Below are 11,198 nucleotides of genomic sequence, written 5' to 3'. Positions count from 1 at the left end.
CACTTGGATGGGCACAGAGAAGCTCTGGGCTGCAGCTGCAGTTGTTTTTTCTCCCCATCTGTGTCCCAGTGACTCTTGGTGAGCAGGCCTGGGGAGAAGTATCCCCCCCACAGAGCTGGCCAGCCCAGCCAGATGTGCAGTGCAGAGCAGGCTGTGGCTGCTCTGCGCGCTCTGCAGGACATCCCCACTATGAGTGGCTGTATCTCTGGCTTTGCAGGATGGAAAGCAAATCTCAGAGCCAAAGTGGGGTGAAGCCTTGCAGGCAGCACTCTCAGTGAGCAGCATGGCTGTGATGTCCCTGTTTGTGGGCTGAGGTGGGACCTGGTTCCTAATTGCTAATCTCAAAGCAAGGCTTGTCTGTGTCCCCAGTTGAGTGGGCTCTGAGCTGTCACGTGCTCAGTCTGTTTGGCCCAAAGCAAGAGATGCCTTAAGGGTCCTGCAGAGAGAAGCTGCATTAGGGTGCTTTGCATCACGTTCTAGTTCCTGATTCCATCCTCATTTTCTTTCGCTGTAGCTTCTTCTCACTGACAACTCACTCTTTATATGTCTTGAAAAAGGTGGGAGTGTTGGCAGGCTGAGCAGGGAATTGGACAGCTTGAATTCTCAGAGTAAATGCTGGGTCTGGGTGCACACTCATCACTGAGAGAGAACTGGTGCTGGTTTGGGGCAGGTGAGGGAGCTGGTTCCCATCCCAAAGAGAGAAGCTTGCAGTGTTCAGCAGGGCTAGGAGTGGGCATTTTCAAGGCTGCAGTCTGGAATCTGTGTCAAAGGGAACTAAGTGACGATTAATTCCTCATGCAGCTTCTAGGTGAGCTGTAGTATCTTGCCCCCAGGATCATGCCCTGCTGGGTGCCTGAATGGATATTTGTGTCCTTGCCCAGGCTTTCCCTACACGCAGCGCTGCCGCCTCACCAACAGCTCCGCGGTGCCCCTGGCGTTCCAGCTCCGCATGTCGGACGATGGCACGCAGCCGGCTGTGGACAGCGTGGATCAGATCCGCAGGGACACCGACCCGGCCTGGAGCAAGGGAATCCATTTCCATGTGGAGCCCAGGGAGTTCACCATGAATCCCAGCCAAGGCACCATCCTCCCCCAGGGACACCAGGACATCGAGGTACGGCAAGAGCCCAGCCACTGACACCGCAGCACCAGGGCTGGAGCTGCACTGCAGGGTGGGAGGGCTTTAGCTCTGGTGCCAGCTTGGAGCATCCTGGCACTGAGAGATCTGCACTGCTGGGAGGCCTCTGCTGGCTGGCTTACTCGGGATGTTCCTCAGGGAGCACTGTTTGCTTTCCAAAATCATATGCTGAGCTCACAGACCTTATGGCCAAGGCCTGAAGCCATTCTTGTGTTTTTGAGAGCGATTGATTTGATTGCAACGGGGCAGAGCAAGGATGAGGGCAGAAGGTGGCTGTTAGAGAGATGTCATTGTATAAAGCAGTTAGCTTTTCTTCTTGGTTTCTTTTCCCTCCTCCTGGGGAGCAGAATGATTTGTGTTCACTGCAGGAAGCTCCAGTGGAGACAAAAAATCTGCAGCCATGTGTAGCGGTTCAAATTTATTGTATTGATTCCTTGTTAAGTGGTTTGTTCTGTTGTACCCCGTGTTCTCCCTGAGTTGGTTTACCCCTGGGTTTTACCCTCCCACAAAGCTGTCCCTCATGCCATTCCCTGCCCCTTGTTCCAGCTCTTTCCCTGCCTGTCAAACCCAGCCCCTTTTGTTCCCCAACCTTCTTTGCCAATTTAACCTGGAGCCAATCCCTGTCTGCAACACCCCTTTGGAATTCCCCTATTCCTGGAGGCCCCATTGGCCCATGTGAGCCATCCTCCCCACCCTCCTACCCAAAGTGGCCCCAGACACTTGATGTAATCCCCTCAGTGCTCTGCTGAGGATTCTCTTTTGGTTTGCTGTTTGTATCCACCCCCTGCTTTGTGTCTGTACAAAATTCCTTGCACCGGAGTGTCCAGGGCTCTTTTGGCTCTGATCCTTTTGCTTGGAATAAACCCTTCCTTGTGGAACTTCAAGACAGAGATCCTTCTCCTTTCTTCTCTGCCTGGTCCCGTTGGTGGCTTGGCTCTTGCAGTGTTGAGCAAGAGGCTCTGAGGGTTCTGCCTGTGGTCAATGCCCAGCCTGGGGCAGTTCTGAGGATTCTGCCTGTGGTCAATGCCCAGCCTGGGGCAGTTCTGAGGATTCTGCCTCTGGTCAATGCCCACCCCAGCACAGTTCCCCACTCCTGGCTTGGGGCTGGAGTTCTCAGAGCCAGCCTGGGCTCGGGGTCCCAGGGCAGCCATGAACTGCCCAGCACCTGCTGGGCCACACTTTGCCCTCAGCCTCCTGCTGTAAAGCTGAACTCATTGTGGTCAAGTCAGATTTCCTCTGCATGGATGTCTTTGTAGTCAGATGAGCAATTGGCCCCTTAATTTGAATGCAGTGGTGCATGGAGCTGTAGTCTAATGTTTTAATGTAGCTGTTCTGTGCCCTGATAGCACGGTGTGTTTAACAAATCTGGTATTGCCAGAAGGCTTTTGTTACTCTGAGACTGTGCTCTACATATGGAGCAGCAGAAGAATGAAGGGCAAATCCTCCCTCAGGAACTGGAGGATATCACCCGTGGGTAATGAGCTTTTGGAAGGAAGAATTGACTGTTCTTCTCTTCCACCAGGTGACCCTGTGCTCCAACACAGTGATGGAGTTCTACCGGAGATTGCTGGTGGACCTGGAGGGTATTGGCAAGGGAGTGGCAGCCCTGATCATCACAGCCAGGTACCAGCCCTTGCCTGGCCTCCCGCAGGCACTGCCTTGCCCAGGCTGTGCTGGCTGCAGCTGCCAAGGAGAAGTGCTGCTGAATGCCCTCATGTTGTGCCAGCTGGACACGAGAACAGCAGTGCTTGGGCCGCAGCCCATGGTGAAAAGCACGTTTGCTCACAGCTCAGCATGGTCCTGGGCCCTCTTCTAAAGGCACCAGGAATGATATCATTGATTGGCCTTGTTTTTGGTGCTTGAGGTGGAACAAATTTCCCAAGGGCCTCCTCTCCTTCAGGCTGCAAGAGGTGGGGTTGTGCTGGTTGTGAGCACCGTGCACTGGTTTGGGCCACACCAAGCAGCTGCTGAGAGTCAGGCTCTGGCTCTGTCTGTGGGGGCACATGGCAGGGGGGAAGTGGCTCCCAGCAAGAGTGGGGAGGGCAAGGTCTGACAAGGGGAAAGCAGCCCTTGATGAGGCAGGTCAGCTCCAGTTTTTGTCCTTCCCTCTGCTTCCCATTTTGACCTTTAATGTTGTCAGAGTTGAGAGCAAAAGTCGTTGTTGCTGCAGCAGAATTCCATGCTGCTGTGCTGCTGTGGGTGTCAGTGTGATGCCCAGAGGGATGCAGCTCCCTGGTGCTGTTCGCTGTGCCAGGCAGAGCCATCCAGGCAGTGCCTGGGCTGCCATTGTGTACAGCAGGTGGAGCTGGGGCCAGGCAGTGCCTGGAGCTGTGCAGTGAAGGAGCCAGGGAGCTGCAGGGCCTGGCAGGGGCTGATCAGCCCCTCTGTGGGGCAGCTGCTGTCTCGTGCCCTCCAGGGCTGGGGCAAAGAGCTGAGTTCTCAGGCAGGGCAACAGCACCATGGCAGAGAAGGGAGTCATTTTTACTGAGACCCTGGAGCTGTGTGTTCCTTGAGCCTTAGGGAGCACTGATCCTTGTTGGGAAGGCTCCCCCAGAGCTCGTGGGTCACTGGGACTCTTCCAGGAGTCCTTGCAAGCCTTCTTGTGTAAAGGAGGGGCTGAGGCAGCTGTGGGGCAAAGTGCTCTGCCTGGGGCACTTGGCAGCCTCTGGGTGCTGCCTCGCAGGGTTTGCCCCTCCTTGACAAGACATGTTGGAGTGGGAAGAGGTAGAAGGCAATTTATCCCTGTAGGGCTCTTCAATGTGCATTTGACAGTGACCAATGTGTTCTGCTCCATTTCACAATCTTTGGGGGTAGGCATTCTCCATTCTCTCAGTATCTCTGATTGTCCTGGGGTCATCTCTTTGCCCAGATGTCTCGTTCCTGAGCTCCAAGTGTCCCCCCAAGTGCTGCTGTGTGATGAGTGCCACCTGAAGGTGCCCTATGAGAGGAAGATCCTCATTAGGAATCCCAGCCACCTTCCTGGCTGCTACGGGCTTATTCCCCAGGTTTGGCATCACATCCACCTCCTCCTATCAAATATTCCTGAGGAGATTATTAGGGGGAAAAAGGGTTTGGATAAGACCTTGCTGGTTTCTAATCAGTCCTAAAGATCTGCTGAGAACAGGATCCTACCCAACTGTAAACTTTAGGAGGCAGTTTAAGCTCCTGAGGAAACAGTTGATGTTCTAGTCCTCAGGGTGTTTTCCTGTGGGAGATCTTAGAGGGTTGTGAAAAGCTGCTGCACCCACAGACACCAGTGCCTGTGCTGGCAGCCTCCTTGCAGGATGCCCTGGGAGTGCTTACCCTACAATTCTTGCATCTTGTTTGTGCCTTTGACCTTTGTCCTGGGGAGTTTTAAAGGTGTGTGTAAGTTGCTGTTGTGGTGGATGTTAAGGAGCCTAAAGTTTCTTGAGAGGTCCCTCTGAATCTGCGTTTCATTGTGTCCCTTCCAGAAACGCAAGGAGGACTCTGCTGTGCTCTACTCCAGCCCCAGGCCCTGTGGGATTGTGCAGCCCCAGAGCACAGCAGAGATCCCAGTTGTGGTGGCAGTGCAGGCCCTGGGCACTCATCGCACCAACATTCTCATCGGCGTGTTCGGGGATGAGAGAAACCCCCTGGTGAGGGCAAGGGGAGATGTGAGCCTGTGTGCAGCTGCTCCTGGCAGGGTGCACAGGGACAGGGATTGTGCTGGGGAAAACAGGCACAGGCTGCTGGGGAGAAGGACAGGAGGGATGGGGGCACAAACAGCTCCTGCCTTAGAGGTGGGAATCTCAGTGTCTGACACAGAATGGAGTTGGGCGAAGCTGGAATCCAGGGGCATTTGAGTTCATTATTCTTTCAAATGCTGTTAACTTTGGAAACATCTGTTTGAAAATGTCATCTCTCTGAGCACAAAAGAGGATGTCAAAAGTCTTCTAGGAACCTTGAGCTTTCTGTAAAAGAAAGGAAAGCTGGCATTTGAAGACTGGTTGAAAGGATTGAAACTTCGATTAAAACATATGGAAATGGCAATGCCAAATTCCTTGGATGGCACCAAACATCTGAACCTGGGCCATTGTGGCACTGCCTGTAAATCAGTGAACAGGAAGGAAAGGCAATGCAGGCTGTGCCAGGGAGCCTGAAGTTTGACCAAACAGTTGCTTTTAACTATCAGGCTGCTTCTCTTAAAGAGGAGGGTTTCTCCCCACCAGAAGAACCAGTTGTTTAACTGTCAGGCTGGTCTTACCTAGAGATTTTTTGCAAAGATTAAAGCTTTGGGCCAATAATTTTTAGTTTGAAAGGTTCTCTTACCTTAATCCTTTTTGATTTGGAGGTGAACATGTAATTTTCTTTTTCCCCAAAAGCCCAGCATTTCAGCTGGAGAGTGGTAGCTGTCCCTAAAGAAATAACTTGAGCAGGGTTGAGCTGTTGAAGGTTTTTTAGGTTTCTCTGTTGTGGTTTGTTTTGGGTTTTTTAAAATCTTTCTTGCTTGCTTCCTGGAACAGAGGGCACAATTACGGAGCTCAGGACGGCTGGCAGAAATCTCCCCAAGCCCAAGGCTGGCAGAGCTTGGCAGGATCCCAGCACCACAGCCTGTGTATGTATGGATGGAAAGATGGATGGAGGGATGGATGGATGGATGGATGGATGGATGGATGGATGGATGGGGAATGCGACCTGAGTCACCTGGGAGTGTTGTAAAATGTCAACCAATCCCCCAGCGGTGTCAGGGGAACATTCCTGATAAATCCCAGGTGGAGCTGCAGAGTTTCTGGCCTTGGGCACTGGGGGGGCTGTGCTGGCTGGGCACTGGCTGGGTCTGCTCCTCGTGTCTCAAATCTCACCTTTTTGCTGCCTTCTCTGTCTTTTCCTCTCCCACTGTGCTTTTTGCATCCCCACCAGGTGTAAATGCCTGTCCTCTGTAGTTGCTCAATGCAAGCAGTTGCAGCTGCTGCAGCACCTCAGTGTCACCCCTGGGCTGCCTTTAGAACAGACCTGCCCCAGCCTGAATTGGGAAGGGCTGGATCAAACCATTTCTCAGTTCAACGTGCGAGCACTCAGCCAGGGGCTGCATCCTGGCCAGGAGCTGCTCGTGCAGGTGTCCCTCCCTCCGTCCCACTGCAGGTCCCTGTTCATAGTTATTTATTTTCCAGAGATGAGCTCCACCCACCTAAATTCAAACCCCAGCCACCGAAGGAGAGAAGAACCAGTCTGGATTGTACAGCAACTGGATGGAGGCACTTCAGGACTGGACAGGAGGAGGCAGCCAGAGCCCTGAAAGAAGTGCAGGATTTTACCCACTCTTCAGGAGCAGAGGTGGATTTTCTTGTGCACCTACTGCTTGCTTTGCCTCCCCAGCCTGCCAGCACCAAGTCCTGCTCATGCTGAGCTCCCTTTTTGCTGCCCTGCTGTGCTGTGCCCTGACAGTGGGCTGGGCAGCAGGGCCAGTGGCTGGACATGGGCTGAGGGGGAGGGAGAAATAGGAGAGTTTTCCTTGGAGAAGCTGACTCAGATCCTACAGGCCTGTGCTGAGTGTGGGATTTTTTGCCTTGTTTCCTTCCCAATGTAAGATGAGGCTTTTCTCTGCATTATAATGGTAACACCTCCAGCTTCCCTCCCAGAGCAAGCTGGGGTGATCCTGATCTCCATGGAGCCTCTTCCCAAGGCAGCCAGACTCCCTGTTTGCAGGGCTCTGCTTTCACCCAGAGCTGCTATTGCACTGCTGGCCCTGGAGCTGTCTGACAAAGGGAGACTTTGCAGAGGGGCTGTCTCTTCCTCCCAGCATAGAAAATGGCTTGTTTTTTGGGTGCCAGCACCAACTGCTGAGCACCCTCACCTCCCTCGAGGCTTGGAGGGATTCAGGTGCTCCCTGGACGTTGCGCACACTCCCCTGGGAGCGGAGAAGGCAAGAGGGAATCTGTCTCCCGTGCCCATTGTCAGTGTGGCAAGCAGGGCTGGAGCTGCCAGTGCCACTGGGGGCCCTCAGCATTGGCCACAGAGGGGCCTCCCATCCCTGCAGGCCCATCACAAAGTGCTGCCGGAGCAGCTGCTTGTTGGAGAGGCCGTGCAGGGCTGTCCAAGGACGCTGTGCGGCACCTGTGGAGGGCACTGCTCCCCCTGGAACTCCTCAGGTGCTCCATAGGAAATTTTTGCAGGAGCTTTTGCTGTAGCACCTTTAGAAAGAAGCATTTAAATCAGAGAGAGAGGGGAAGAGCCTCAGGAGTCAGATGAGCTGGGCTGGACTCCTTCCCTCAGCTCCAAGAGCTCTCACTCTTGAGTCTCCTCCTTTTCTGAAAGCAGGAAGTTTTGAAACTTTTTAAAGGCAAGTTGGGCATCAGAGAGAATTTCTACTGCCAGGAGCCATCCCAGTTCACTTTCATGTCATGTACTAATTAATGCATTGAGCTGTGAGTATGGGAGAAGATTTTCCCCATGGTCCCTGCACTGGTCAGTGGCATGGATGCAGGATGAGGTGAGGGTGATTCTGGCAGTGTTTGGGGAATAGGCCCCTCTGGCTACAGCAGCAGTTTGCTCCAAGATGCTCTTCTGCCTCCATTTCCATGCTCAACACCTCAATCTCTCCTGTCTTCCGTCCAGGCTTTCAGTATCCTGCCACTGCCAGGTGTGCTGCAGCCAGGAGAGAGCCAGCAGGTCTCCTCCACCTTCTCTGGCAACCTAAACACCACCTGCAATGTCCCGGAGCTGTGCCACATGGAGGGAGGCTCCACCTCCGAGGTGCTGGTGCCCAGGGCGGCCTCACGTGTCAGCTCCTCCCTGAGCCCCCAGGAGATCAACTGTGGCTCACAGGCCCCTCTCAGGGACAGGTGAGTCAGCCTTCCGTGGGTTCCTGCTCTGCCATGGGTTATTGTCCCTGCAGGGCTTCCCTGCTCCAAGGCCTCTGAGCTCAGAGGAGCTGCAGAGCAAAGGCCAGCAGCAACACAGGGATGGCTACTCTGAGCTCCCTGGCTGCCAAGAGAGGAAGGACCTTCTTCTGTTGAGACAGAACATCTTCTCTATTTGAGTTCTGAGCCCTGCTGGCTTAGCTGCTGTCTGCAGAGAGCTGGGCTCTGGGCTTGCCTTGGCACCACCTCTAGAGGTGTCTTGAAGTCCATGGTGTTGAGTGGCATCTTCTTCATCATCTGCCTTCTTCACCAGAACAGTGGGATTGTGGTATGGGCAGGCGTGGGGCACAGAGCAAACCTTGCTTTGGGTCCTGCTCCTGCCACAGATGAAGTCCTTGCACTGCTGATCTGCCAGGGTTCTCCTTATGGTGGCGCAGCAGCCAGAAAAGCTCCTGTCCTTTGGGCTCCCCTGCAGCTGCAGCCGTAGGCAAGCACAGGAGAAGCTCAGCTCCAGCAAGGCAGCCCAGCTCAGGACACACAGGCACAAGTGTGGAGCTGGGAGTGGAGGTGCTTAAAGCAAGCCTGTGCAGCAGGACTTCTTCAGGCCAGGCTGAAGTTGGTTTCATGGGGAGGAGATGGATGAGGCTGCTTCCAATGGTTTCCATGGCAGCCAGCACTGGTTTGCTTGGTCCCAGCTGGGTTCCAGCAGGAAATCTGCCTGACAAGAGCCTGTCTTGCAGGAGAGGGGTTCCTGCAGCCTTTGCTTTCTGACTGATAGGATTGTTCTCATGAAGGAGCAGGCTAGGAGTCATTAAAACCGAAGATCACGGACAGAGACTCTAACTAATTAAAGTTAGATTGTGGGATGTTTAATAACACCGGCGGGCGGCACCAGAGCCGTCCCTAAAAGGCATGACCACGCTGTCCAAGGTTCTTTGCCCTCTCCTTATTTCCCAAGATCTTACATACAATACATCTGCACAACCCCAGCACCTCCCATCCCTGCTCTGTATTCAAATGAGGTCATTGGTCCTTCACTCCTGTGCAATTCTTCCCTTGAATTGGGTCAATGGTCTCGAATTGGGTCAGTGGTCTTAAGGGATGAAGTCAGGAATATCTTCATCAGATCTCTGTGACCCTCTGGCACCATCCAAGGTCCCCAACTTAGTGATTGATTGACATCAAGCCCAGGTGCTAACTATTGTTCTCCTGGTTTCAAGATGTTCTTATAACAGTTCACTTCCTCCACTTCCTTCTAGAAAGAAGCTCCTAATGGTATACAATAGCACAATCAGCTCCAGCTTAAGCATCTCATAATCATTAACCTATGGTCTGCCTATCTAACCTACATCCTGATGAATGGGAATTGCTTCTAACCCTCAGCTGAAATCTGAACTCTTTAAAATCATGCTTCAGCTATGCCCAGGGAGAAGGGGGCTGAATGAGCTGAGTAAGAACTGTAGGAGAGCTAAGCAGATGTCAGCAATCTGTGCTCTGCTTTAAACTGGGAAGCCAAGAGACAAAGGGCATTTCCAGGCACCAGCGCAGAGAGCTGTTGGATCAGCCTTTGGCAGGGGCTGGAGGGGTCTGGCTGTGCCTTCAGAGGGAGCTGGCATAGTCAACACCTTATGATGGCAAATCTCAGGTTTGGCTGGTCCTGGAGGTCCCCTTCCACCCATGCCCTCACTTGGGATGTTCCCAACCTCTGTGGGTTGAGGAGAATTCACGGAAATGGCCTCAGGGTCAAGGAATGAAGTGCAGGGCCAGTCAGGACTAGGGAGCCCAAGGTTCTGGTGGGACTCTCAGCCATGTTTTCTGTTTTGTCTGCAGAAGGGAGCTGAAGCAGCCAGCTCAAAAGCTTGAGCAGGAGGAGGCAAAAGCCTTAGAGGAGGAAGAGAGGAGGAAGGAGGAAGAGAGGCAGAAGAAGGGAAAGAAGAGTATCTCTGTTGGCAAGCAACCTCCAATACCAGCAAAGGGGAAAACCAAGACCCGAGAGAATAAGGAAACCAAAATCCCAAAAATGGAAACCAATATCCCAGAGAGGAAGGAAATCAAAATCCCAGAGAAGAAGGAAAGCAAAGCATCAGAAGGGAAGAAAATCAAAGCATCAGAGAAGAAGGACACCAAAGTATCAGAGAGGAAGGAAACCAAAATCCCAGAGAAGAAGGAAGACAAAGACCCAAAGAAGGCGGAACCCAAAGCTCCAAAGAAGGGAGAACCCAAAGCTGTCAAGAAGGGGGGAACTGAAATCCCAAAGGACTAAGCTAAGATGGAGAAGAACTCTTTAGTCTTTATTCATACAACTCATTTTACACAGTTTAACAGACCTTGTGTGCACCTTTAGTTCATTCAAAGATTTCTTATCAGTTAGTTGATTATTGGTTAATAAAATAGATTTTACTTGTGCATCAAATCTCTCTATTGTATTGTTTACCTCTTCACTGATTCTCATGGGACAAATTACTTGTTATTGCAGGTGCATTTGTTTTTCACCCTCAGAATAGAATGGTCACAAAGTCTCATTCTCAAAATAGCTTCACATGGGAACTTGTAATTGCTTAGTTGCACACAGAAGAGATGATAGGCCAGCTATTGATATGGCTGAACAAGGCTTCATTTCAAAAGGCTTTTTTTTTATCATTATTCTACCTGTCTATGACATCTCCCGTGGTGTCCTTGGACCCACATTGTCACAACTGACCCACGGTTCCATGAGGTTCCCCTGTGTCACCATGGTCACTGTCAGAGGCTGGATGAGATCAATGTCCTGAGACACCCTGGGATGAGCTGTCAATCAGTCACACAGTGGGTACAGTGCTAACCCAGCCCTGATTGCCTGTGTGATCAGAAATCCCACCTGGGGGAGGCTCACAAGGGCCCGGGGGCTTAAAAACATAGAGCACAAGGTGAGCCCCTGGTATGGACTCTGCCTTCTCTTGGGGTTTGTGTCTCACCCACACTGGAACCCTAGGAGCTGTTAGTCATATGTGTGTCTTTCTATAGAGCTTCTGTCTTTCTGTCTCTCTCTCTTTCTTCTCCTTCTAATGCTCTTTCTATGGAACATTTTTGGATACCCTAACAGCTTGTGTGTTTTAATGTTTCCAGGATAAATGGGCTAAGTTAATGAAGTTACTGCTATGATAAGTGTTTTATGTGTAATTTGATGTTGCGTTAAATCCTCTTCCAAAGTTCTTGATTTTTTGCACTTTGCCAGTAGAATTTTGTGTCATTTTGACCTC

This window comes from Melozone crissalis, unplaced genomic scaffold (assembly GCF_028551555.1).
Source record: "Melozone crissalis strain CALT ecotype California unplaced genomic scaffold, PUWL_Pcris_2 ptg000172l_1, whole genome shotgun sequence".
NCBI lineage: Eukaryota > Metazoa > Chordata > Aves > Passeriformes > Passerellidae > Melozone > Melozone crissalis.
Note: the sequence above shows the minus strand (reverse complement) of the source record.